The sequence below is a fragment of the Mustela erminea genome, chromosome X (assembly GCF_009829155.1).
Source record: "Mustela erminea isolate mMusErm1 chromosome X, mMusErm1.Pri, whole genome shotgun sequence".
Classification (NCBI taxonomy): Eukaryota; Metazoa; Chordata; class Mammalia; order Carnivora; family Mustelidae; genus Mustela; species Mustela erminea.
Window position 1 is genome coordinate 115,009,311 of NC_045635.1, and position 9,885 is coordinate 115,019,195.

Genomic DNA, 9,885 nt, shown 5'->3' on the forward strand with positions numbered 1-9,885 from the left:
TGAAATACAAAGATTCCCATGCCCATCATCTAGTATCAAAGTCTTATTACTTTTTAAAAGGTTTATTTTAGAGAGACACAGAGAGAGAAAGAGAGAGGGAGAGAGGTGGGGAGGGGCAGAGGGAGAGAATCTTCAAGCAGACTCCCCTACTGAGCGTGGAATCTGACGTGGGGCTGGATCCTACATCCCATAACACCATGACCTGAGCAGAAACCAAGAGTCAGATTCTTCACTGACTGAGCCACCCAGGCATCCCTTGTGTCCTATGATGAGGCAGCAGTTCAAGATATGGACAGAACCTCTGGTGTTTACTGTACGTGTGTAATGTCTTAAGTCTTGAGGATACACCGCTCCTATGGGGTCATTTTTCACATTAGTCTAAATCAGTGCTTATATTCTTGAACAGTCAACTGACGGGACATAGCAGGCATTCATTTTGTTTATCCATTTATACTGGGACCGGAGAGAACTTACCTCCCAACGTTAATCTCGTGATATCAGATCTGACTTCCGCAGTTTCTATTTCTAGTGTTTGTTAATTCATCGTTTTTGCTTTTTTATTTTCTACATCAACCTTCCAATCAAACTAGTCAACAAAAGATACCTGTGTTAAATTGAGAGATTGAGGACACAGAGGCACAGTAACGACTTCGAAATTGTTATAGTCAAAAATTACTACTAAAGATGGTCCCTCCTGCACTGTGCCAATAATCAGAATGTTGGATTTGGAAACCCAGATCATGCCCATACCAAGAGCCTGATGTAGAGCTATCCGGGATACGTGGTTGTGGGAACCATTACTTGGGGTGCAGAAAGAAAGAGTAGTGTACCAACATTTGTTTTCTTAGTAATTGTGATTCTTTTTTTTTTTTTAAGTAATTGTGATTCTTTCAAGTAATGGTAATAACCACTTCCAGGAGTGGGACACCAATGTAGCCTATGAGAACAGTAATCAATTTTCTAGACTATCTCTTTTCATTAAAGTTCACTATCAATATCCATTATTCTAGAAAGGTCCTTTGTAGGAACCACAGTGCAGTCTTCCTTGGGTGCTGACTTCCTGTGGTGAAAGCTAAGTTTCTCCTTTACTTTGCTGACCATGTGGGTGATCAGCAGCACTTGACAGTGTACCTTTCAGCTAGGTGACAGCCTGTCTTTCTTCCGGAATACAGTTACATAGACGAAGCTTCCCAACTGTTAGAGGGGTTAGACTTCTTGAGGCAGGTCCTTCCAGGTCCTATGACCTTAAGTCTCCAGGTTTCTAAGAAAGAGAGAAGCCCTTTAAAATACTGAACATGAGGGAGAGTCAAATCAAAACCACACTGAGATACCAACTTACACCAGTCGGAATGGCCAGAATTATCAAGACAGGAAACAACGTGTGTTGGAGAGGATGTGGAGAAAGGGGAACCCTCTTACACTGTTGGTGGGAATGCAAGTTGGTGCAGCCACTTTGGAAAACAGTGTGGAGATTCCTCAAGAAATTAAAAATAGAGCTACCCTATGACCCTTCCATTGCACTACTGGGTATTCACCTCAAAGATACAGATGTAATGAAAAGAAGGGCCGTCTGTACCCCAATGTTTATAGCAGCAACGGCCACAGTCGCCAAGCTGTGGAAAGAACCAAGATGCCCTTCAATGGATGAATGGATAAGGAAGATGTGGTCCATATATACAATGGAGTATTGTGCCTCCATCAGAAAGGATGAATACCCAACTTTTGTAGCAACATGGACGGGACTGGAGGGGATTATGCTGAGTGAAATAAGTCAAGCAGAGAGAATCAATTATGGTTTTGCTTATTTGTGGAGCATAAGGAGTAACACGGAGGACATGGGGAGATGGAGAGGAGAAGGGAGTTGGGGGGATATCAGGGAGGGAGACAAACCATGAGAGACTGTGGACTCTGAGAAACAAACTGAGGGGTTTGGAGGGGAGGAGGGTGGGAGGTGGGGTGAGCCTGGTGGTGGGTACTAAGGAGGGCCCGTATTGCATGGAGCACTGGGTGTGGTACATAAACAATGAGTCTTGGAACACTGAAAAAAAATTTAAAAATAAATAAAATACTGAACACGAATATGAGAAACTTCAGTTAAATAAGGCACAGGAGCTGGCCTCATACCCAAATTCATAGAACTGCCAAACTAAGTTCAAAGGGAGAGAGTCCGTGCTTGCTTACAGGGGTCACTTTAAATTTTAATAAGCCTCTAGGTCACTTTAGCCTGGTAGACTGCTGAATCTTAGCCAAGGAGTTTGATTCATTTGCTCTGCATATCCAGAGGACTGAGGCTTACAGGAACCTGCCAACATTGGCATAATTCCTAGACAACAGAAGAAATAAAATGACTTCCTTTGTCCTAGTCAGTGTGCTCCAATATACCAAAAGTGGGCACTGTGTGCATCAAACAAGCCTTACAGCACTGTCTGAACACCAGCTTTTGAAGTGGGAAAATTTTCAGGCCCTCTAAATGTCATATATATCATAATGAGACAAATCTCTTACCTTCTGCAAGCATTAGCTAGTTTTATGAAATCCAACTTCCTCCAGGACCCAGGTAAAACTGGTTAGGGAGATGCTCTGGGGCACACCTTGGGAGTGGCCTGTACAGAATTCTACTGATAAATAGTGCATCTCTTTAATATATTTTGAATAATTCCATCTTTTTGGTAGGCATAGTAAGAGTCAAGTGTTGGGGCGCCTGGGCGGCTCAGTTGGTTAGGCGTCTGCCTTCAGCTCAGGTCATGATCCTTGGGGTGGGGAGTCCCCCCTCCCCTGCTGGGATCAAGTCCCGCATCGGGCTCCCTGCTCAGTGGGGAGTCTGCTTCTCCCTCTGTCCCTCCCCCTGCTTGTGCTCTCTCTCGCTGGCTCTGTCTCTCTCAAATAAATAAATAAATAAAATCTTTTTTTTTAAAAAAGAGTAAAATACCTTTAAAATGTCCTTCTATTCAGATGGTTTTGTTGATGAAACAACACTAACTGGGGCATAAAAAATAGTGTCAGATAGGGGCGCCTGGGTGGCTCAGTGGGTTAAGCCACTGCCTTCAGCTCAGGTCATGATCTCAGGGTCCTGGGATCGAGTCCCGTATTGGGCTCTCTGCTCGGCAGGGAGCCTGCTTCCTCCTCTCTCTCTGCCTGCCTCTCTGCCTACTTGAGATCTCTCTCTGTCAAATAAATAAATAAAATCTTTAAAAAAAAATAGTGTCAGATAATTCCCATAGCCCGGTCAAACTTGGCTTCTGTTTCAGTCCCTTGGTCCATTTCCTTTGGTGAAGCACCTGATTTATTTATTTTCCACTTTTTTTTTTAACAACAAAAGTTTCTTACTGTAGGGAGAAGAGGGCGTCTAAACTTGGAGTTACCATGTGTCCACAGTCCCACTGCAGCTGTAGTCGGCAGAACAAAGTCTAGGGGCTGAGCATTTTGCTGTAAAGCCCCTAATGAATCAGCTACCAGTTTTCCAGGAGATATTCTGTCCATGAGCAATCTTTTTAGCTTTTTTTTCCTTTTTTTTTTAAAGATTTTATTTATTTGACAGACAGAGATCACAAGTAGGCAGAGGCAGGCAGAGAGAGAGAGAGGAAGTGAAGCAGGCTCCCCGCCAAGCAGAGAGCCTGATGCGGGGCTCGATCCCAGGACCCTGGGATCATGACCTAAGTCGAAGGCAGAGGCTTGAACCCACTGAGCCACCCAGGTGCCCCTCTTTTTAGCTTAATAAAGGAAAAAATCCTCTAGTGTTTTGTAAGTTGTGCTGTTGCACGACCAGCACCCAAACAGATATTAACTAGCAGTTGATTTTATATGCTGCTTTGAAGTCCAGAACTAAGAACTACAGCTGTAGGAACAAGTATGAACCGTCTGCATGCACAGGTTGAATTCCAGACAAAACGTGAGCCTCCAAGGTCGATCGGTAAGTCGTCATAGCACAGGAGGCCTGACGTTGGCCACGTCCAGGCAGAGCACATTAGCTGTGGGTAAATACTATGACATCTGCATTCTGAACAAGAACATCATATAAATGAGGTCAGAGTTTTCAATATTTGGAATCCCCAACACTGGGAGAGAGGGTATTATCAATTTCTGTTGTCCAAACCCTCCTTAGATTCCAGAAACTGAACCAGAAGGTCGGGAGGATTGTCATGCATTTGCTTCGCCAGAGAAAACTGTCACTCCCTGTCTGCAATATCGCACTGGTCTCAAAACAAAACTGTCTTTAAGTTTTTTTTTTAGTCAGTGGTTTGATCTGCAGAATGGGTTGTCACTTGTCACTGTCTGTGGCCGCGACAACAGACGCCCTCATTCTTCTACCTCCGGCTAGTGATACTTCAATTTGTCTAGTGAGGCCTTATGCCCCTTGTAAAGCAAAAAAGTATAACCCAGCCAAAGCATCAATCAGTATTACATTGCTCTCCGGTTTCTGAGGCTGCCAGCAAACCATCTACATTTTGAAAATTACAGATCCGTCTAGTGGAACAAATTTCTCCAAGTTTTCCTGTAAATGATTAGAAAAAACAACAGGGGAGTCAAAAACCCCTGAGGAATTCTTCGTCCTAAATACCGGACTCCTTCCTAAGCAATGGCAAACAAGGTTTTGGATTCTGATGCTGCCGAACAGGGAGGAGGAGGGAGTGACATGAGAGACGTGAGGCAGGGCTGGCGACAGGAGATGCTCTTATGGAACTGGGCCCCCTAGGAGCAGGTGGGGTGTTAGGACTCTGGAGTGGGGAGGCCAGGACATAGCATGTAACCATCAGAAGCAAGGTGGGCATAATTACCACAGAGCGCAGGAAGGTCGGATGTCACCAAGCCTGACCCACAGGTGTCTAAGGAGATGACTCACAAAACATGGTGTCCTAGGGGCAAGATAGCACAGACAACAAGGGTATTGCTTTATATACAATGAAGATTAGATAAGCAGACGTCTAAGGTGGCTATAGTTGGCTGTGTCCCCCTCAAAATTCCTATGTTGAAACTTAATCCCCAATGAGAGGGAATTTGGAGGTGGGGCCTTAGGGAGGTGATGAGGTCATGAAGGAAGCCCCAGAGAGCTCCCTCACCCCTCCTGTCATGTGAAGTTACAGTGAAGAGACGCCTTGGCTGTCTATGAACCAGGAAGCGGGTTCCCAGCAGATATGGAATCTGCCATCACCTTGATCGTGGATTTCCCGGCCTCCAGAACCATGAGGGATACATGTTTAGGTTATAAGCCCCCCAGTCTCCGCGATGTCTTGCTCCAGCAGCCCAAACAGACGAAGACAGCAGTCAACTGCCCCAATGGAAAAGTCACAACCCTTTTCCTACTGTAATAGGAAAGGCACTATGGAAGCCCCTGAAACCCTACCCCCTTGACCAAAAAATCCTCCAGTGACCAAGATAGTAAATAAAAAACGTCACATCCCCCAGCAGGGGCGCCGGGGATGGCAGAAATTAGCGTCACCCTCAGAAAATTAGATGATGCAATAGTCACGGTCGCCTACCGTATCCCCATTTAATTAGTCTGGCTCCTGCCCAGTAATAGTCCCAATTACATTTACTGGGCTGGATGTGGGATCTTTACCGGAGCAGATTAACACAGCCTCTGGCAGGTGGCAGGTGGCTACAGATTTGGGGAAATAAATTTTTTCATGCCCATCTGGAAGAAAAATCAAAAACACTTTCCATTCTCATGGAACAGACACCAATACGGATTCACAGTCTCACCCCAGGGCTATGTTTTTTCTCCTGTTCTCTCGCCTATTACAGCACCAAGGGACCTAAACCATCTGGCTATTTCATAGATCATCATATGGGTCCATAATATTGACGCTATGTTAATCAGATCTGAGGAGTGAAAAGCAGAAGTACCCTGAGTGGTCCAGGACATATGCGCTCTGGAGAGGCCAAGATAAACCTTACGAACACGCACTGATGAGCCCCACAAGTGAGGGCCTTAGCAATCTGGGGTCTGGGAAAGGCCAAGACATTTGCTCCAAAGTGATTTTCGAGCTTTGAAACTCCTCCACCCTCTAAGGAAGGGTGTAAAAGTGGATCTCTTCAGGTCTGGAAGCAACATGTTCCCAGACTGGAAATACCGCACTGGTCCGTTTATTGGATGAACTAGAAGGCTACTAGTTCTGAATTAGGCCCAGTGCAAGAATGGGCTCTGTGGCCAGTTCAAGCTGTAGTAAGTGCTAATCTGCCACTTGGGTCAGATGATCCAGAAAGTTCCATAATACTAGAGGTATCTATGGGTTTGTTTGTTTGTTTTTCATATATGTAGTTTTGGTTTGGTTTGGCTTTTTTTCGTTTTATGGGTTTTTTTTGTGTGTTTTTTTTGTAATCTCCACACCCAACATGGGACTTGAACTCAAAAGTCACATGCTCTTTCAACTGAGCCAGCCAGGCACCCCAAAATGTATCTCTGGCTAAAAAAAAAAAAAAAAAAAAAAAAAAAAGTGCTGGGGCAGCTGGGTAGCAGTCAGTTGGGCGACCAACTCTTGGTTTCAGGTTGGGTCATGATCTCAGCTCAGGGTCATAGGATCCAGCCCCGGATTGGGCTCCACGCTCAGCACAGAATCTACTTGGGATTCCTTCTTCCTCTCCCTCTGCCCCTCCCTCTGCTTGCAGGTGCTTGTTTACACTCTCGCCCTCTCTAAGAAAAAAAAAAAGTGCTGATAAGGGGCACCTGGGTGGCTCAGTGGGTTAAAGCCTCTGCCTTCGGCTCAGGTCATGATCCTGGAGTCCTGGGATCCAGCCCCGCATCGGGCTCTCTGCTGAGCAGGGAGCCTGCTTCCTCCTCTCTCTCTCTCTGCCTGCCTCTCTGCCTACTTGTGATCTCTGTCAAATAAATAAATAAAATCTTTAAAAAAAAAAGTGCTGATAAGCTCAAAATGGAGCAGTATAGTGCAGACCCTTAGGGTTCTGGAGCAAGACCATGCCAGTTCTCTGGAAGCAGAGAACTATCATTTGAAAACGAGCTCCTGACATGCTATGGGCTGTGGAAGAGATTTGAGCATTGACCTTGGGACATCAAGTGACATCGTATTCCCAGAACTGGCCATCATGAGCTGGGTTCTGTCAGAGCTACCCAGTCATAAGGCTGCACAGGCCCAGCAGCAACCCATTGTAAGATAAAAAGTGGTACCTGCAGCAGGATGAGGCCCTGGCGGGCCCAGGGGGCACAAGCAAGCTGCGGGAACAGGTGTTCCAGACACACGAGCGGGTGACTTACCACCCCTGCTACGTCTCCAACTCACAGCTATGGGCACACGGAAGACAACCGTGTGCACCACTCGTGACAAGCTGCCATGAAAGAGCTCCCACCTGGCTCGTGGATGGGTCGGCTGTACAGCTGCTTCCCTCTGGCCACACTCAGGGATTTCTAGAAAAGACACGGGGAGGGCTTTTGGTGGTACACTTGGTCATCCTCTCTGTGTGGAAGAAGTGTCCTGGCGGTATGACACATACTGGTTCATGGCCACAGCGGATCTGGTTGGCTGGTCAGGGGTTTGGAACGGAAAGATGAGAAGACCGGGGTCAAGGACGTCTGAGAAAGAGGCACACAGGTGGACTTAGGGGAATGGCACAACACGGAGGGTTTTGTCTTTTCACATTGACACCCACGAGAGAGCAGCAGCAGCACTAAATGACCAAGAAGACAGGACGAACTGGCCGGCTGATGTGACGGAGGCTACGCACGGATCTGGCAGCATGGCCTTCCTCTTCCCAAGATGTATTGACATATTGCTGTGGTCAGGTATCTGACATTCCAGCAACACAGACCAGAGATAAATCCCCAATATGACACCATCCCCTGAGGACAGCAACCACGGACTTGGCGTCAAAATGATTTTATCTTGACCTCTTCCCTTTGGAAAGGTCAGTGGTTCATTCTGGCAGAGGCTGACACACATGCCAAGTATGGACTTGCCTTAGCTGCCCACAAGGAAGGCCGCAGCCGGCACCACTACCTACGGGTTCACAGAGTATCTGATTATCAACAGATATGAAATTCCTAGTCCCAAACTCACAGGTCAGCATGTCACTCCTCCCCCGCAGGGAGCAGAGTGAGTGAAGGGCATAAAGAAGTGTTACTGTAATAAATGTCCCCTACCCGAAACCTGGGGAATAAGGAATAAGGAGCCCCCCTTGTCTCGGGGTGGGTTCTCCAGAAGCAAATGTTGAGATGAGAATTCACGCACATGGAATTTTCTTGATTGATTATTTCTTTTAGAGAGAAAGAGCACAGGGGTGAGGGCCAGAAAGAGAGGGCCAGAGAGAATCTCCAGCAGACTTCCCACTGAGCAGAACCCAACATGGGGCTCAATTTCACAACCCTGAGATCATGACCTGAGCCAAAGTGACACACTGACACAACTGAGCCACCCAGGCGCCCCCATATCCATGCAACGAACTTTTAAGAAGTGTTCCCCGGAGAACCTGACAAGAGAACGGAGGAAGCGTAACAGGAAACAGGAAAAAGCTAACCAAGTGCATAATTTCTGGCAAGATCCCTGTGGAGGATTGCTTCAGTATGATCCACGTGGGGGACTCTGAGCATAAATTTTGACTCAAGAGTTTGTCTCTACTTAAGCCAGAGGAACCAAACTTTCATGCTCCCACATCGGTCAATCATTGGGAAAAGACCACCCATGGCTTGCAGGTGAGGAGGAACAGGCTTTTGTGAGGGGGAACGTCAACTCAGGCAACACCAGCTCTCCACACGTGCGAGCAAAGCAGCTCCATGAAACACCCCCCGCAGACATTCCCACAAATAATGTTAGATTATTTATCTGGGCATCCCTTCACCCAGTCAAGATGACACGTAAAATTTACCATCACAGGTACTTTGTGGTTTGGAGGAATTGGCACTTTTCTTCTAAGTTTTCAAATTTAGGAGTGCCAAGTTGTTCCTGATACTCCTCTTTAATTCTTTCTGCATCTGCAGGATCTGTAGTCTGGTTCCTGATATTGGTATTTATGTCTTCTCTTTTTATCTTTGTCAACCTTGCTAGAGCTTTATCAATTTTATTATTTTAGAAGAATCCCTTTTTTAAAAAAGATTTTATTTATTTATTTGAGAGAAAGAGAGAGAGAGCATGAGAGGGGAGAAGGTCAGAGGGAGAAGCAGACTCCCCAGGGAGTTGGGAGCCCGATGCAGGACTCGATCCTGGGACTCCAGGATCATGACCTGAGCCGAAGGCAGTCATCTAACCAACTGAGCCACCCGGGCGCCCAGAACAATCACTTATTGTTTCACTTTCTCTATTGTTTTCCTGTTTACAATTTCAGTGATTTTTTTTTTTAAGAGAGAACTAGCAGGGAGAGGGGAGGGGGGAGAGAGAATCTTAAGCAGGCTCCATACCCAGCACGGAACCCGCTGCAGGGCTTGATCTCACCACCAAAATCAAGAGTCAGATGCTTAATCAACTGAGCCACCCAGGCACCCCTCAATTTTGGTGATTTCTGCCCTCATTTTTATTATCTCCTTCCTTCTGCTTTGGTTTAATTTTGCTTTTTGTTTTCTAGTTGCTTAAAGAGAGAAACTTAAGTTATTGATTTGAGAACGTTCCTCTTTTCTAGTTTTATCTTTTTAATTTTTTTTTAAAGATTTTATTTATGTATTTGACAGACAGAGATCACAAGTAGGCAGAGAGGCAGCAGAGAGAGAGAGGAGAAAGCAGGTTCCCCGCTGAGCAGAGAGCCCGATGCGGGGCTCGATCCCAGGACCCTGAGATCATGACCTGAGCCAAAGACAGAGGCTCAACCCACTGAGCCACGCAGGTACCCCTCCTCTTTTCTAGTTTTAAAAATTTCTCTTTCATGGGATTGGAGAATGGTTTCATTTTGGAAAACAATTTTGTTATTAACTCAAAATGGCAAAAGTGAGTTACTATAGGACTCTGG

The 9,885-nt window shown here is 46.0% G+C and overlaps 1 long non-coding RNA gene across 1 annotated transcript; it reads right to left on the reverse strand.

Annotated features, from left to right (window-relative positions):
- Window positions 1–860: 860 nt before the first annotated feature.
- LOC116582118 lies at window positions 861–9,005 on the reverse strand. The gene is made up of 3 exons (XR_004282387.1): window positions 7,303–9,005; window positions 4,776–4,853; window positions 861–1,261 (listed from the first exon to the last, which is right to left on the reverse strand). It is a non-coding gene; the product is annotated as an uncharacterized LOC116582118 (long non-coding RNA).
- Window positions 9,006–9,885: the final 880 nt, after the last annotated feature.